Here is a 17,282-nt window from a genome sequence, read left to right on the forward strand (position 1 = left end):
TCACATCTAGAAATGATTAAAAATGTTTTTTCTCACTACAAAATTTAAGTCTTTGAATTAAAGAAAATTTAGAAAATGCAAATTCACAAAAAGAAATAAGTTTTCCAGTAATCTTACCAATCCCAAATAACCACCATTAATGATTCATGTAGATATTCATATAGGGGTGCCTGGTGGCTTAATCAGTTAGGCCTCTGCGTTTGGCTCAGGTCATGATCCTGGGTCCTGGGATAGAATCCGCATCAAGCTCCCTGCTCAGTGGGCATTCTGCTTCTCCCTCTCCCCCCACCCCCTGCTCATGCTGTCTCTGTCTCTCTCAAATAAATACAAAAAAGTATTTTTTAAAAAAAAAAGGTTAATAAAGATAAAACAATCTATCTTTACAAAATGGAATAAAAAAATAGCCTCCCCATTTAAACATGAACATCTTTACACAAATTGTAGAATTTTTCAATTATACCATTTTTTAATAATTGGGCAGTGTCCCGCTATAGAATACAATTTATTGGGCAGCCCGGGTGGCTCAGCGGTTTAGCGCCACCTTCAGTCCAGGGCCTGATCCTGGAGACCCGGGATCGAGTCCCACGTCGGGCTCCCTGCATGGAGCCTGCTTCTCCCTCTGCCTGTGTCTCTGCCTCTCTGTGTGTGTGTGTGTGTGTGTGTGTGTGTGTGTGTCTCGCATGAATAAATAAATAAAATCTTAAAAAAAAAAAAAACTATTTAATGTATAGTCTGTTTTTGGATGATTCTATCATTTCCTCTTCAGAAATGGTGTATTTAAAGGACAGCACAACACAAATCACATCAGTGTCCTCTAAGATTGCACTTTTTTTAGTCAAATGGATATCACGAAGTTCTACTTAGCTCTGCGTGCACAGGTCTTTTGTTAAGAATAAGAAGCACATGTAGGCCAAAGACTTGACTACTTACTGCTCGTTATTTCAAGGGCACTTGGAAATTTCTCCCACTCCAACCTCTATTTGCAAAAAATCACACCCTTAAGAAGCTTAACATTCACATTTTATCAACCTTTAATGGAGTCAATCACAATGCATTTTAAGTCATTTCCATCCCCACTGCTATGAGTCTTCAATGAAGTACCTACATTCATTAGGCAAGGGAATCAGCACAGAAGTATCATAATTGAATCCAGTTCTATTAAAAGTTGCAGGACACTGAGCAAAAGAGAGATGTTCCCCAGACTGGCCAAAAAAAATGAAATGTCTGAAAGAGACGCAAAGAAAGACAAAGAAGCTTGTGGGCATGCTATAGAACATTCAGACCTAGCAAATCACCTCTGGATGCAGCAGCCTGATATCCTACTGACACCATTGATTCCACAGTTTCTTGGTCATTCAGGGTGCAGTGAGGCTATAGCTTCATTTTAATAATGGATGTAATGGGGGAGAAATTTACAGAAAATTTTGGTAGAATTCATTTATTTGTTTATTCTACAAAATGAAATATTTATGCGGCCATTAAGTGTCTTTGAAGTATATTTTTTACATGAAAGGATGCACACAATATATAAAGTGATGAAATCATGTTACAAAACACTACAAAATGAGATTCGTTAGTATAAAAAAATTCTGTATTTGTGCATGTGCGTGCACACACACACCCCTTTATGAAAAGAGAGTCATAAAAAATGCATACCCACATGCTAATAATGGCTTTCTCTAGGAGGTAGGAATAATGACGTTTTTCCCTTTTATTGTTTTAAATCTGTACTTTTATGGTGAACATCTACGATAACATAAATGCTAAGTATGGACATTTGAATTTCATGCTCTACTTTTTTTTTCTTCGTGCATGTTATTTTGAGACCATCAGACTCTTGATGCAACTTGCTTTATTGATTTTTTTCCTCTTTGTTTCATTCCCATGAGAATATGAAAGGTCTTTGTCATTTTATCTCCAAATCTGTTTCTCTATCTCCCCTTTTTCCCACTCACTTCTCAAACTAGATGTTTCACATAAACTTAAAGTATTTAAGGGTGGTCACTCCTTATTTGCCTTTGTGAACAGTATTTAGTAAACTTTCATCTATCATGTAAATTCTTAATTCTTTGAAGAAGCACAAATGGACTGATTTACCCCCTAATGCCCTGACTTCAAGCATTTCAACCATCGAGAAAGTAAATCATTTAAATTTAGAACTGACAAGAAACAGACTCCGTTATCTCTAACATATATGCATTAAGAATAGTCTGCCAAGGGTTTTGTGTAAAGGCAAAAGATAATAAACTTAAAATGTATATACTAGTCAGTGAACGTTTTACATATACAGTAGAGTAAGTGTGATCCAAATTCCAGAAATAAATATCTTAGGTTGAATATAAAACTAATGCCAAGTAAATGAGTTTATTTTCTGAGTAATGAAACTCAGTTTTCTCCTACCTTAAATGAAATGAAATGCATCTATCTAAGATTACGTGGCACAAAGACGTCAACTTCATAAATATTCCTGATTTTCTGGCTTATGACAATAGTGGTAAACATAACTGCGTTTACTTTACATATCTTATAAAATACTGGAAAATTTGGTGTTTATTACACCATACAATTATGTATACTTTGAGGCTTTAGAAAGAATGAAGCATTTGACGAGTCTTAGAAAAAAAAATCGTGCATGAGTGATTTTGTAGCAGTTGTATGTGGCTTTAGACATTTAACTGTTTTTTTTCTATAATAAAACCTGGTTAATAGATGACATGTTGAAGAAGCCTATTACATAGGAGTTGCGGCTAATGACTGAAGTCTCTTATCTGATGACATATTCCATCTTGCTTAGTAGGAGTTCTTAGCATATCAAAAAACTGTCTAAGTGTTACCAATTAGGTAAGGAATAGAAGTGTCAATGAGTCATAATTTATTAGTTTTAGGATTGTTGATGGACATAGCTTATTGTTTAAAAAACACTGATCACTCTTTGATAAACAGCCTACTGACCAACCCCATGACTCATGAGCTCTCTGTGAACATTCTCAGAGGTATGAGGTAAAAAGCCTGCCTCACACTGTACAGAGCCTCCACCATACCATGCCACCAGAAGAGTGGACTCATGGATGAATAGCCCTGCTTCTTCCACTATTGGCCAGTTTCACTCTCTGCTTTTCCAAATCCTTCATTTCCAGTGAAATATAAGGGCTGATTCAGACAGGGTTCTTATTTGCAAACAACACATCCTGACCCAGACCAAATTAAGCAGAAAATAAACTTATTGGAAGGATGTTAGTTATCGCAGAAGGATATTAGTTATCTTATAATATAGCTCAGAAGGCTGGGAAGCCACAGAAGAAAATGGAAGAAGAACATACGTGGGCTGGGGAGCTGAAAACTGAGCCAAACTGATGCCACTGCTGAACCCTGGGCCTCGTCATTAGCACTCTGTCTTGTGGTCCTGAATGTGGTATCTCTGTAGACAATATAAATTCCTCACTTTCTCTGCTTCCATACATCATGTGCTACAAATTCAAAGTCCTAAGATTAAGTGTCTCAGCCAACTGCTGCCACACCAGAGCTGCATGACTAAACCACTCCAAAATTCAGTGACTTCAAACAGCAATAATTTATTTTTGCTTATTTGTATATGGGTCAGCTGAGAGTAGCTGATCTAAGCTGTGCTTGGCTGTACTTGGCTCAGAACCTCAGGTTGGCTTCCATTTGACTCCTTATCTCTTACTCTCATTGGATAGTGGGTTGTCTGACATTTCTTCTCATGGTGATGGCGGAAGTTCAAGACAGCAAGCCAAACAGTCTAAGAATATTTCAAACCTCTGCCATATCACATCTACCTACACTCTATTGGCAAATACAAGTTATATAGCAAGCCCATGGTCAAGTGGCCAGTGAGAAACATTCCACCTCTATTGAGAAGGGACATGAAGTCACATAGTAAAAGTCACGGACACACAGAATGTGATGAAGAATTGGGGCTAATATTTTAATTTATTCTAGTGATGATTTCTACTGGTCAAGCTCAAGCCTTGTGATAGTGCCCTAGCTGCCAGAGGGATGAGTAGAGCAAGTATCTGACTCCTTTGACTTCTGTAATGGAGAAAGGGTCCTACCATAAGAGGTTTCAAATGCTAAGCAGCCATCGAAGCACCAAATATCCATCAAAAGTGCCCAGTCATGCTTTCCCATTCCCTTCCATAAAGCTCCAGTAGATAGCAAAGAAGTGGCATACCTGGCAAGTGGAAATTAAATCAGAATAGGAATTTAGAAACTTGGGCTACCTAGCAAGAAAGGAGGAGGCAACATCATTTTTCCAGAATAATGACAATGAGATGATCACACTTGTAAGACTTTTGCCCTGGCTCTATACAGAACTCTGAATCAATATGCTATTCTCTTCTCATCCTCATATCCAAAAAGATATACTAGAATCAAATATATGTGAAATGGAAAGGAAGGAACATTTGTATTTATGAAGATGCTCAATCCCTGCTCACACATATCCCATAAGCAAGACCTAAACTCATCCAAAACAAGACAAAACAAACATCAGAGATGTCTGCCAAACACCACTTTTTTTCTCTTAAGAACTTTAACAGTCATTACTCTGACAGCCCTGTAGGAACAAAAACAGAAATTTGGGGGCAAATCTAGTATGATTCTACCTCTAGTCTCTTGACTTCTTTAACCTTCCTAAATGTGATGTTAGGCACAGCTCTGTGTTGGGCAGAAAGTCCAGAAGTTCACATGAGTGGCATCTTGAAGAAGATGAGAATGTAGAGGTAGAAAGGTGAGCTGGGCCCTGGGTAACTACTTACTTATTCCACATCCTTCAGATGGGCATGGTTGGGCTGGTGTATAACTGGTACATGGGATTGTGTACTAGGAAAGGGACCTTGTCCCTTGTTGCTCTTCTTTTTTTATAAGTCAGGTATGAAAGCAAGGTTGGAGGAATAAATGTTTTGGACTCAGTTGACAAGCAAAATAAGCCACTAGTTGTTTGGGGCAATAATAGGAATTACCAGCTATGTGGCACCTGGAGACTTTAGGGATCAAAATTCCCATGGGAAATGGAGTTCCTCTGCATCTTCTCCCCCTACTGTTGGAATTAGGTCCACCTCACTTGTTGCTGGAGAAAGTTCCAGGATCATTCACTGGAAAATCCTGATAGGCTTAGAAATGGGCCGGTTATTACACTGCTGCTGGTATGGCAAAAGGGATTCAGGGGCAGGTCAATTTTGTAAATAAGCAGTAGTTGCAATTGTTATTGGCGACCATACGTTATAATGATTTCTCTACATAAGAAAGGGTCTCCAGGGTGACCTTCTTGAAGTCACTAAATATCTATTGTTAATGTCACCCAGTCCCTAAAGAACATCTTAAACAGCTCCTATCCTCCTGCTAGCTCAATAGGTATAATGTGCTGAACATCAAGGCAATGAGGCATCTGGTGTGGCCTATCAAAATGCAGATGTACATTTACTACTGAATTCTCCCTTAGCAAAAAAACATATCAGTCTGACTGAATTCAACAAAAAAATAGACTTCCTCCTTCTGTGGAACTTAGATTCTTGCCTTCAACTCTGGCACTTTCATGGAGATCATGTGTGTTTGAGTGATGCGTAGTTGGCACATGTTTCTTGATCTGGGTCCTTTTGGAGTGCCAACCCAACTTGATTTTCCTGCTTTACTGAAAACAGCCCCACGTGGGGCTGATCTTTTCAGGTATGGATGACACCTGGTCAGCGTAGACCATCATATTCTTTCCCCCAGATATTTAAAATCTGGTTTGGAGAGAGAGCGAGGCTTGAAGTAAGGTGCATTAATGGTAGTGTTCTGAGGAAATGCTCATGAAAATCTTCAAAAGCTTTCCAGGAATTTTCCTACTCTCTTCTTTCTTTAAAAAAAAAAAAAATTGTTTTTACTTAGATTAGCAGAATTTTGTTTTTGTTGTTTAAAACTAAAATAACTATTCCAGGGGGTGCCTGGGTGGTTCAGTCAATTAAGCATCTGCCTTCAGCTCAGGTCATGATCTCAGGGTCCTAGGATCTAGCCCTAAGTCAGGCTCCCTGCTCAGGAGGGAGTCTATTTCTCCCTCTCCTCTGTCCCTGCCCCCACTCATGTTTTCTCTGCCTCTCTCTCTCAAATAAATAAATAAGATCTTTAAAATTAATTAATTAATTAATTAACTATTCTGAACACACTCCTTTGGGGAGGCAAACCAGGGTTTAAGGACATGCCAATTAACCAGGGAAGTTCAGAAGCTAGACAGTATTATTTCCTACTAGAGAATCCAGGAAGGGCTCACTGTGTCCCTCCTAATAACATCCCCCAGAACAAGTGGCTGGCTGAGTGTTTCACATCTCCCATCTAGGACAGGGATAGGGTGAGGTTAAGCAGCGTCTAAGTGATGCTTTTAAACCTGGAAAACTCCACAAGATATGACTAAAATGCTATCTACTCTACTTATGACTCTAGTCATAATTATGCTTATTTGCCCCGCATGTTGTGTGTATTCATGTGTTTAATGAGGACAGAGTTCTTGGAAGATTTCTCACAGTATTCAGAAGTTTCTAGATAAGTGATAGGGCATCTTTCGAAAATGAGATCCAATACACAAAAGGAAATCCAAGGATGCTTATAATTCCCTCCAGCTTGCCCTGACAATCCATCTATTTCCTCAAACAGTCTTTTGATATAATAGAGAAAGAAGCCATTTTTTTTCTGCCACAACAAAGATTCATTAAATCAGTGGTAATTAAGGTCATAACAATAATTGAATTACTTGTTCTTTTATTCCTCACTCCTGGGTGTAACGCCTAAGTGAAATATGTCTCAGCAGAGGAAAGAGGAAGGAAGAAAATCTTATGACGTCTTTTGATGACTGCTTAAATCAAATACTTTTGTAAGAGACTTCATCACCGGTAACATTTGCGTACTCATGGTGGCCAGTGCTGTGCCGGGAACTTCCCATGCACCACTATTTCCTAGTCTTGGAAGCCATCCAAAGGATTAGGTGCTTTTGTTATTTCACTTATAGATGAAAAAAAAAGGAAGCTCAGAGATCTTTTAGTAACTTATCCATGGTCACATAGATGATGAATGCTTCAGAGTTTGGGTTGGAACTCATGTTTCTTGAACACTAGACCCACGTTTTGGAGTCCATTTCCAGCCTGCCAATGACCCCTTCCAGTTATTTTCAAAGGGTAATCCTCAAAGCCATAGATTTTTTAAAAGTTTCCTTACAGAAGAGAGGAAACAGCCAGAACTTTGGGCTCCCATTTGGATAGCAATCCTTTGGATTCTGCATAAGACTTCAAAGAAAGGGCTTCACTCATAGGAAATGTTTAAAAACCACTAGTCTAATCAACTCCCCTCACTTGACCTGAAGGCCCAGAGTATTTCAAAAAGGTTGTTAATAATTAGTCCATCTGAAACAAGAATATAAACATCCTGATCCTTCTTTTCTTTTCCAGTGAGTTAATTTAGATTATAGTAATTCCATTTGCAAAGATGACTACAGGTTCAGGTAAGAGGAAACACTACTCTTAATCTTTTTATCAGTAAAAGGGAATATATTGACAAAAATAATTGAATAGTCCTGAGTCTATTACCTTTTTCTATTACCTTACCTTTTTCTATTACCTTTTTCTATTACTTTATTTCATCATAGCAATAATGCCTGCAGCCATTCCAGGATTTGCTCCCTCAGTATACAGTCCCCAAACAAAAGAAAATTCTCTTTCTTAGCTATTGATGAAGAGCAGGTAAATACCTTTCCCGTAATTGTCTAGCAAAAATTCCTTCAGATTTCATTGGCCTGAACAAGGCCTTGTTCTCATTCCTAAACCAACACCTGTGACCACAGGAAATCAGATGCCCTGATTAGCCTAACCAAACCAAATCACAGGACCACAACCAGTGGAGCAAATTCCAGTCTCCAAAGTACACTTGCCAGAGGAAGGACATCAGTACTAAAAAGACATCTGATTCTTTCACATGTACTGAAGTAAGCTAAGTACATGTGAGCTAAGAGAGGCTGAAGCTGAAGCTAAAAAGCTAGAATAACAGGAATGACATTTTTTTAGGAATGACAGTAATAGGCCGGCTCACCTGCATCTTCAACAAGCTGCCCTTGAGACTCCTACTGGTAGTGAGTAAACCAGTAGGCTCAGGCTGAGCCAGGGAGGAAGATAGATTGACTATGCCACGGACTGGGCAGGTTAGAAGCACTTGAGTCTCCACAGGGCAGGAATTGACAAACAACGGCCAATAGCCTATTTCTACATGACCTGTAAGCTAAGAATGGCTTTTATGTTTTAATGGACAAACCAAAACATACAAAAAATATTTCATGATGTGAAAATTATACGAAATTCAAATATCAGTTTGTATAAATAAACTTTGACCAAAACACAGCCACACTCATTTGTCTACATATTGTCCAGAGTTGCTTTTGAAATATTTCCTATCTAGTGCTTCCTAGAAAAAGTTTGCAAACCCTGTTTTAGAACATTGATGCTCAAACTATGATCCCTGACTAGCAACATTACCATCTGAAATTACTTGTTAGAAATGCTATCCTGGGGAGACGCCTGGGTGTCAGATGCTCAGTGGTTAGCATCTGCCTTCAGCTCAGAGCATGATCCTGGAGTCTCGGAATTGAGTCCCACATCAGGCTCCCTGCATGGAGCTTGCTTCCGCCTCTGCTTATGTCTCTGCCTCTCTCTCTCTCTCTCTCTCTGTATCTCTCATGAATAAATAAATAAAATCTTAAAAAAAAAAAAAGAGAGAAACGCTATCCTGGGCCCACCCCAGACTTTTAAATCAGAAATTCTGCAAATGGAGTCCAGTAATCTGTGGGGTGACAGGTAATATAAGCCATCTAGATGACTAATGCAGGCAAAAGCTAGAAAACCCCTAGGACAGAAGAATGCTACGATAAAAAAGACCTAGAGTTGCAACCTCAATAAGAGGGGTACTATAGAGTGTTTTCTAATGCAAGAGCTGAAGGCATGGAGCTTCATAATAATAAAAATAACAGTACTGGAGCATCTGGGTGGCTCAGTTGATTAAGTGTCTGCCTTCAGAGACTCAGGTAGTGACCTCAGGGTCCTAGGATCAAGCCTCGCACTGAGCTCTCTACTCAGTGGGAAGCCTGCCTCTTCCTCTCCCTCTGTCCCCTACCCCCTATTCACTTGCTCTCTATCTCACGTAGATAAGTAAAATCTTTTAAAAAATTAAAAAATAACAGTACTAATAATTGTGATGTTTCTAGCAAACTTACAGGGTGTCAGACATTTTACTTTATATTGATGATCTTATTAAAACCTCACAATATATCTACAAAGTACTTACAATTATTATCCTCATCTTGTGATAAATAAATTGAAGCTTCATGAGACTGACTCACTAGTCGGTGTCGGTAAGTGAACACCTTAAAATGCATTGAAAAACTATAAAACAGATTTTAAAATTAGTTTTTAATTATGTCTTATATATGGAATATTCAATGAGAACCAGTTTTGATTCCTAAAGAAAGAAAATTGTCATGTCGATCTCTAATATGTAATATATAATAAAGCAATTGAGCTAGGAGATCAAGCGCTAGAGTTAGAGAAAATTTTGCTTTGAGTTGTAAAGTTTCTGACTCTGTTCATTTGATACACTGAAACAGCTATATGTGGACAATGTCACATAATACTAGTGACTCTATGCAGACTGTCATCAATTGATGGATTAGGTTAGAATGTTAGAAAAAATACAGCCTTATTATGTAGCAAGTTCTTGCAGAGATGAAGAAGAACTTGATTAATAATTTTTACATTTCCTTGGGTCATCAGTCTCAGGAAAGCTGATAAAATCTAAGAATCCTTCTCCTATAAGTATGCACATACCTAAAAACAATTTTACTTATTAATTCAGGAGGTTCTCAACCCTAGGTTAAAAATTTCTAAAAAGCCAGGGTTTGGGGGTTTCTTCTGATTAAAAAGGTCTTAGATAATATGATTCCACTGCTGAAGTCATCTAAATTACTATCAGTTAGGATCCGCTAATGGCTTATCACATAGCTCACAGAAATCTGGGGGACAACGATATGGGTGACCCTAGTGGAAAGCTACTGAAATCCTCTTCTCTACAGACCTAACACCAATGATTTTCAGCATATTTTGTACTTTTAACTAATTGCAACTTCTTATATAGTTTTTTTTTTTGTTGTTGTTTCTTAAACAAGGGATAGTTGGTTAGAAGTAATTAATTAATTGAGCTTGGTTTTCATGTGCTAGTGTAATTGTGGATTTCTGCCTATAGCTTCAGAAAGAAGATGCATTTTACAACCTTTATCTGTCCTATCTACAGTCCATAGAGACTTGTGTCCCTTTAAAGTTATCAAACATAAATCCCTTTTGTGCTGTGCCATAGGCAAACTTGGCTCATCAAATAAGCTTCCCATTAGTTGAGGGGTAAAGACAATAAACAAAGTGACAATGATCTTCAGGGGGATCTGATTTAGTTAGAGATGAATGGCATTTCCTGCAAAGACTTGTGCTAATTGCCCGGTACTAGAACTACTTTGGTTTCTGAAGGAGTGGGTTTTTTGTGTTGTTTTGTTTTCTTTTCTTTTAATTTTGTTACTGCTTAGTCTTCATTTTCCATCATGAAGAGCTTTCCTTCAGAAATATTCTGAAAGTAAAACAAAACAAGACAAAACAAAACAAAGGTAACAGAAAACTGTAGAGTCCATTGGGAAAATAAACAGTACAATTATATATGACACTAAATAAATGAAGGCTTTCCTTCTTCCCGCCCTGCTCCCTCCTAATGACTGTGATAACTGAAGTGCTGGGTTTTATTAAATAGAGCAGAAGTGAACTCTCTGGAGATGAAAGCAGCTATTAAGATTCATACCTGCTGAAATAGAAGGGAGTCTCCTCCCTTTTATAGCTGACAGGCCCGTAATGAGCACATTTTGTAGCTGGAGAGAAAGAAAAGAAGATGAAAGAAAAATCATTTTAAAGTAGAAAAAAAAGGGGGGGGGGGAATCCCACTAATATAGTGAAAGCCCTTAAATTGTTTTCTAAGAGACAGAAATAATAATACTATTTAAAAGGACACTGGTTGTTTGAGTTACTTTGTCTTCAAGGAGATAAGTATTGTGTGTGAGAATGTAAGAATGTCTGCTAGAAACCACTTTCACACAGTGAACAAAGGAATCATCCTTAATATGTGATTAACTGATGTTCTCTGTTCACCGCAAAGGTTGGCTCTCAAATACTCCAAGTGCAGGGGCTCTTTATTAATTGGCTCAAGCATCCCTTGGGCCTTCTAAGATATTAAGACCACAGGATGCTTTGAGGTTCTTTCTTTCTTGAAAACATATATACACAGATTTTTTTAAAAGTCTTGACTGCAAGAGCATTTGTCATCTATTTTAAATGACCCAATGGACCTATCCTTGGGACTCAAAAACTTTTCTGCAACAACCATGTTAGCTCTATTTCGATTGAATAACCATTTTGTTTTTCCCTGTACCTTCAAAACAAATCTAATTATAATAAAATCTGCTCTCCAAACCAAATAGGGTCTGTGACTTTAAATGCAAATTATCAAACTGTTCCTGAGGCAAGTGAATAGAAGGATTGTATCCATCATGCTGTTATTCAAAATGAATTTTAACCCCTTAGGCCTACAACAAACACAAACTCAGATTGCCACCAACAGAAGCCTGGGGGGTCTGTGGGGGTAAGAGCTGCCATTTCCAATAAAAACAGAGTGCTGCAATAATGCCGTGGTGAGCAGGACTTGATGTTGAAATCACAGACCTGATCTAGATGAGATTGAGGGTGAAAAACTAGGGAGGACATGAATGACATTTTACATTGGGTAGAGGTAATTTGAGGACCTTCCTACACACTGGTGAGGCTGCCAGTGTTGCACAGGCCTTACATTCCACACATGCTCCAATCCATTGATTATCTTGTTTGAATGATTGATGCCCCTTTGGCTCCAGGGATCTGACACCCTGGGATCTGACAGGAAATGGTGAATTTTTTATTCCTTATTTAATCAGAAAACCAACTGAGCTCCAGAATCCATGTATTTGAAATTGAGTCTCAATTAGAAGCCGCCCTACAAACTAGTACTCTAAATCATGTTCTGCTTATTATAATGTGTTTATTTAGAACTTTATATTTTATCACTGGCTCTATAATTCTTTAAATAAATCATCCCTGTATCCTCTTCGTTGCTAATGGCTCAATTCTTTAACACTGTTAATGGTTCAGGCTAGTTCATAGTAGTGGCTTGTTAAGGGGGCTGTGTATCTGTGCTGTCCCAGCCCTGACCAGTCCTGCTCTCTGAAATGTGGCTGGGTGCCCAGAGAATGAACTAGCTACTGCCTGGTAGAGAGGAGAATCAAAGACTGGTACTTGGCAGGGGCCTCGGCTCTTGCAGCTGCTGAGTGCTAAATTATTACTGATGTGCTTCTCCAGCCGTGCACAGCAGGGCTGGCCTCATGCTACACTGAGCCTCTCCCCTGGCCCCCAACACAGGACTTGGGTTTCAGAGCTGGAATAAAGGGGGCAAAGGGAGCTGGCTTCTGCCCAGGGCGGAATGGTGAGCACATCTGTCCTGCACAGGCTGAAATGCAGTAGACCCACTTCCTGCTCTTGCTGTGCACAAGAATTTGTGTAGACTCCCACCGTGAGCCTAAAGTGATTGCTCCAGAACTTTGGCGGGGTTTTGCACAGGTATATGAGTTCATCAAACGGAACTTTCCAGGTAAAGTAACACCATTCAGACAAGAGCTCTCATAATGCTGAGGAAGAATGGTCTCAACAAGAGGCTACAATGACAGAGGAGGCAGCTTTTCTTCCTTCTGCTTAGAGAAAATCATACACCCATCTACCTGTGCTTTGACAACAGGTGCTTTTTTTTCCCTTTAAGATTATTTATTTATTTATTCATGAGAAATACAGAGACAGAGGCAGAGGGAGAAGCAGGCTCCCTGAGGGGACGCCAATGTGGGACTTGATCCCAGGACTCAGAGATCATGACCTGAGCTCAAGGCAGATGCTCAACCACTGAGCCACCCAGGTGCCCTGCCAACAGGTGTTTTTTAACCTGACATTAAGTGTCCTATGGTCTTCTGGTACTAGGGAGGTGTGTCTGCTGAGTATGATTTTTGTAAAGGAAGCAAGGAAGAAAAGAACATAGAGAGAACCTAGGGGCCTCAGTCCAGGACCCCCTGCATGGCTGTATGACTGCAAATAATGAGGCCTTTTTCAGATTTTTCATCTGTCCCCTGCTTTTGTACACACATAGATTGCTAGTCCTGGTTACTGCCCACACTTTCAGGATGAATCTCCCCCAATGCCAATGTAAAAGGAATTGAGAGAACAGTCAAATTGTACATTATAAAGTAAATTACATCTTTCTACTGCCTCCTCCCCACATCTCTCACTCAGTTCAACCCATTGAAATGGGGATAAACTCCACACTGAACCCTTTTCCCCAAGGTTCTCACAAAACAGTGAAAAAAACAGGGTTTTAGCTCTTTCTGGATAATTTTCTTTGAAGAGACCCTCAGCAGAGGATAATAATTATTCACAATTGATTTATCTTGCTTATAGCAAGATAAAACTTTTAGTGAACTATTTTTTTAAAGATTTTATTTATTTGAGAGAGAGAGAGAGAACAGAGGGAAAGAGAGAGAACAGAGGGAAACTATTTTTTTAAAGATTTTATTTATTTGAGAGAGAGAGAGAGAACAGAGGGAAACAGACTCCCCAGAGCCCAGTGTGGGGCTTGATTCCAGGACCCTGGCATCAGGAGCTGAGCAGAAGGCAGACACAGTCAACTGAGCCACCCGGGTGCCTCCAAACTTTAGGAAACTTTTATGATCAGATGTACCTGTGTTGTTTATGTGAAACTAAAAATTCCATTTGACTTTTATTACTCTTTCTTCCCAAGGTAATGAACTCAAGGAAGTATAATTAAAAAGTCAAAATTTTGGACAAAATAAAAAAGCACAAACACATTTTCCCCACATAGGAACTGAAATCTGTCACTCATCTTTCAAGAGAAAATTTAAGCTTAGTGAACAAGACGTTTCCTATTAATTGTTCGTATTGGTCGTCTGGCAGCCTCTACAGCCCAAACAACTGATAGGTTAACATTTTGTTTTTCCACCAATTACTTTGCTGTAATATGGATACCGTCTTAAAATATTTTCACGCTTTTAAAAATGTTGCTCCAAATGAAATTTGAAAGAAGCTACATGCTACCTCAAAGGCAAACCCATTGGAAAGATGGTATTAAAAGAGACATGCTGTATATAGTGGCACATAATTTGTTATGCATTTTCATTTTCTCATTGACAAATCCTTCAAGAAGTAGCTCTCCAACCTTCCTTTTTATGTGTAATCTTAAAGGACATATGGAGAACAAAAATCCAGAAAGCCTGTTGTCTCTGTAGGTCGTCATACGTAGTGGCAAAAGTCATCTCAGAAAAATCGCCTAATTCAGCACAATTCCAGCTATTTGTGGTGGGGGCCTGGAATCCACAATAGTCTGACACTTTGTTGAAGGGACCCTATTTGCTTTTGAGAGATCCATGAACTCTTCCAGGCTCCTGTGATTCATTTAATCCAGCACTGTCCAATAAAGATGTAATATGAGTCACATATGTAATTTTAAGTTTCCTACTGGCCATACTGGAATAAATAAAAAGAAACAAGTGAAATAAATTTTTTTAAAAAAGATTTTTATTTATTTATTCATGAAAGACACACACAGAGAGAGGCAGAGGCACAGGCAGAGGGAGAAGCAGGCTCCATGCAGGGAGCCCGACGTGGGACTTGATCCCAGGACTCCAGGATCACGCACTGGGCCAAAGGCAGGTGCTAAACCGCTGAGCTACCTAGGTTACCTAAGTTAAATGATATATTTAACTTAACCCCCTACACCCAAAACATCACTTTAACATATAAGCAGTCTAAAAATTATTAATGAAGTATCTTGCATTTTTTTGTTGTTGTTGTTGACATCAAGTCTTCAAAATACAGTGTTTTGTACTGACGGCACATCCCAGCCTAGTCCAGCCACATTTCAGATGCTCGGTTGTCACATGGGGCTAATAAATACCTAGGGTATTAGACAAAGCAGATTTAATCCACTGCTTTTTACCGGAACATGTAATGGTGCCTGAGGGACCAGAAGGAATTGATGTGGCTCCAAACTATGAGCAGATGATCACCTTTGGTTTTTACCAAACCTTTTTCAAAAAGCCCTGTAGCAAAGTACACTCTTTGATGATGAATCATATAATCATTTGTCCCTTCAATATCTAGTGATTCTTGGGCACTGAGCTTTTCTTGACCTCACAACTTTGAAAGGTGAACTGAATAGCTGAGTTTCCACTAACTGACAGGATCACGTATTTAGATTTCTTTAGATTTCTTTTAATAAAGTTTTAGGTTTTAGAAAACTAGTTCTAGAATAGATTTAGGTTTATAGAAAAATCTAGAAGATAGTTCAGGGAGCTCCCATATGCCTCATTCCCAATTTCCCCAAGTATTAACGTCTCACATTAGTATAGTACATCTGTCACAATGAACCAACACCGTTACGTGGTTATTAAGTACAGTTCATGCTTTATTCATATTTTCCTGGCTTTTAACCTAATTCCCTTTTTCTGTTCCAGGATACTGCAGTACAGTTAGTCTTCATGTCTCCTTAGGCTCCTCTTAGCTGTGACAGTTTCTCAGACTTTTCTTGTTTTTAACAACGTTGGCAGTTTGGAGGAGTACTGGTTGGACATTTTGTAGAACAACTCCGCTCTCAATTGGAATTTGCTTGGTTCTTTTTTTTTCACCATTAGACTGAGGTTATGAGTTTTGGGAAGGGAGAGCATAGAGGTAAAGTGCCACTCTCATCACATGCTGGGTATATGGTTTGTGACTGCGATGTTAACCTTGATCACCTGGTGGAGGTGGTGTTTGTCAGATGTCTATATTCTAAAGCCATGGTTTTGTGCCCTTTCCATATTCTACTCTTGCAAAGGATGTCACTGTATGTAGTTTGAATTAAAAGAATAAGAGCTATGTTCCACCTTCATAGGGCAGAATATGCATATAAATTATTTGGAATTATTTTTCCGTGAAATATTTGCCTGTTTCCCAAATTTAATTTTTAATCCAGTCATGTTTTTAAAATCAATCTGATCTTGTGGATATTTATATTATACGTCAGTTATCATCCAGTCGAACTTTATTTACTTGGTTGCTCACATCATTTCCGCTTTGGCTGGGCCATCAGGAGCACTTTCAGCTGACTCCTGTGTCTCTTAACATATCCCTATCACTGTGGGTTTTGGGGTTCTTTTGCTTTGTCATTTTGCTTTGTTTTGTTTTTGACAACCTCCTTACTTTCTGGCCTCACAAGATGCGCCAGGATCATTTTGTCTTCTTCCTGCCCTAGGCCTAGAATCAAATATTTCTCCAAAGAGCACTGGTTCCTTTTATTGGAGAGTGGTTAAAAACAAACAAACAAGAACAACAAGATCCAAGTGCCAGATATTTAACATTTTATAGAACACTATTAGTAATTTATAAACAGTTTCCCTGTGGGAAAAATGAGCAAAATATATTTTCCTGAACATTTTCCAAGTGACACATTTACACATTGTCAAATTTGAAGAGCATCTGGGCTAGTGCAATATTACCACGGCATTCTTGTCAATGGCAATCCAGGTGTTAGATAGAAAATGTACCTAAGTCAGGCAAATTAAGACTTCGCACAATCTTTTTCTGTGAGTCAAATATGAAACATGGCAAACAATTAGAATATTAGATTATATCATATTATATTATATGCCACCTGAAAAAAAATCACCTCAGTGGAATAGTAAAGAAAATGTGTTTTTCCCAAGGACTACCAAAAAATAGAAAAAGGATTAAAATTATACAATTGGGCTTGAGTGTGTGTTTATGAGGTTACAAGATCTTTAAAAATTATGTTTTTAACAACTTGTTAGAAGCACAGTGCCTGGTATACAGCCTAACATTTCTTAACTGAATTATAATTAGATTTTTAAGTATTGCTTCTTAACTTTATCATAACCATGCAGTTTCATAATATTCAAATAATCAAAAAAGCATTTAAGAGGAATTTTTTCTGTTCTTAAAGAACAGAAGCTCACATTGAATAACATCACACTCTAGTCTATTCAATTACTAAATCCTTGATCCTGTTCCTTTCTTGCCCTACCTGCACCAGTATTCCAAAATCATTCAAACATTTTTCCTAAGAAGTCGTGGAGT

The sequence above is a fragment of the Canis lupus genome, chromosome 3, assembly GCF_003254725.2.
Source record: "Canis lupus dingo isolate Sandy chromosome 3, ASM325472v2, whole genome shotgun sequence".
NCBI lineage: Eukaryota > Metazoa > Chordata > Mammalia > Carnivora > Canidae > Canis > Canis lupus.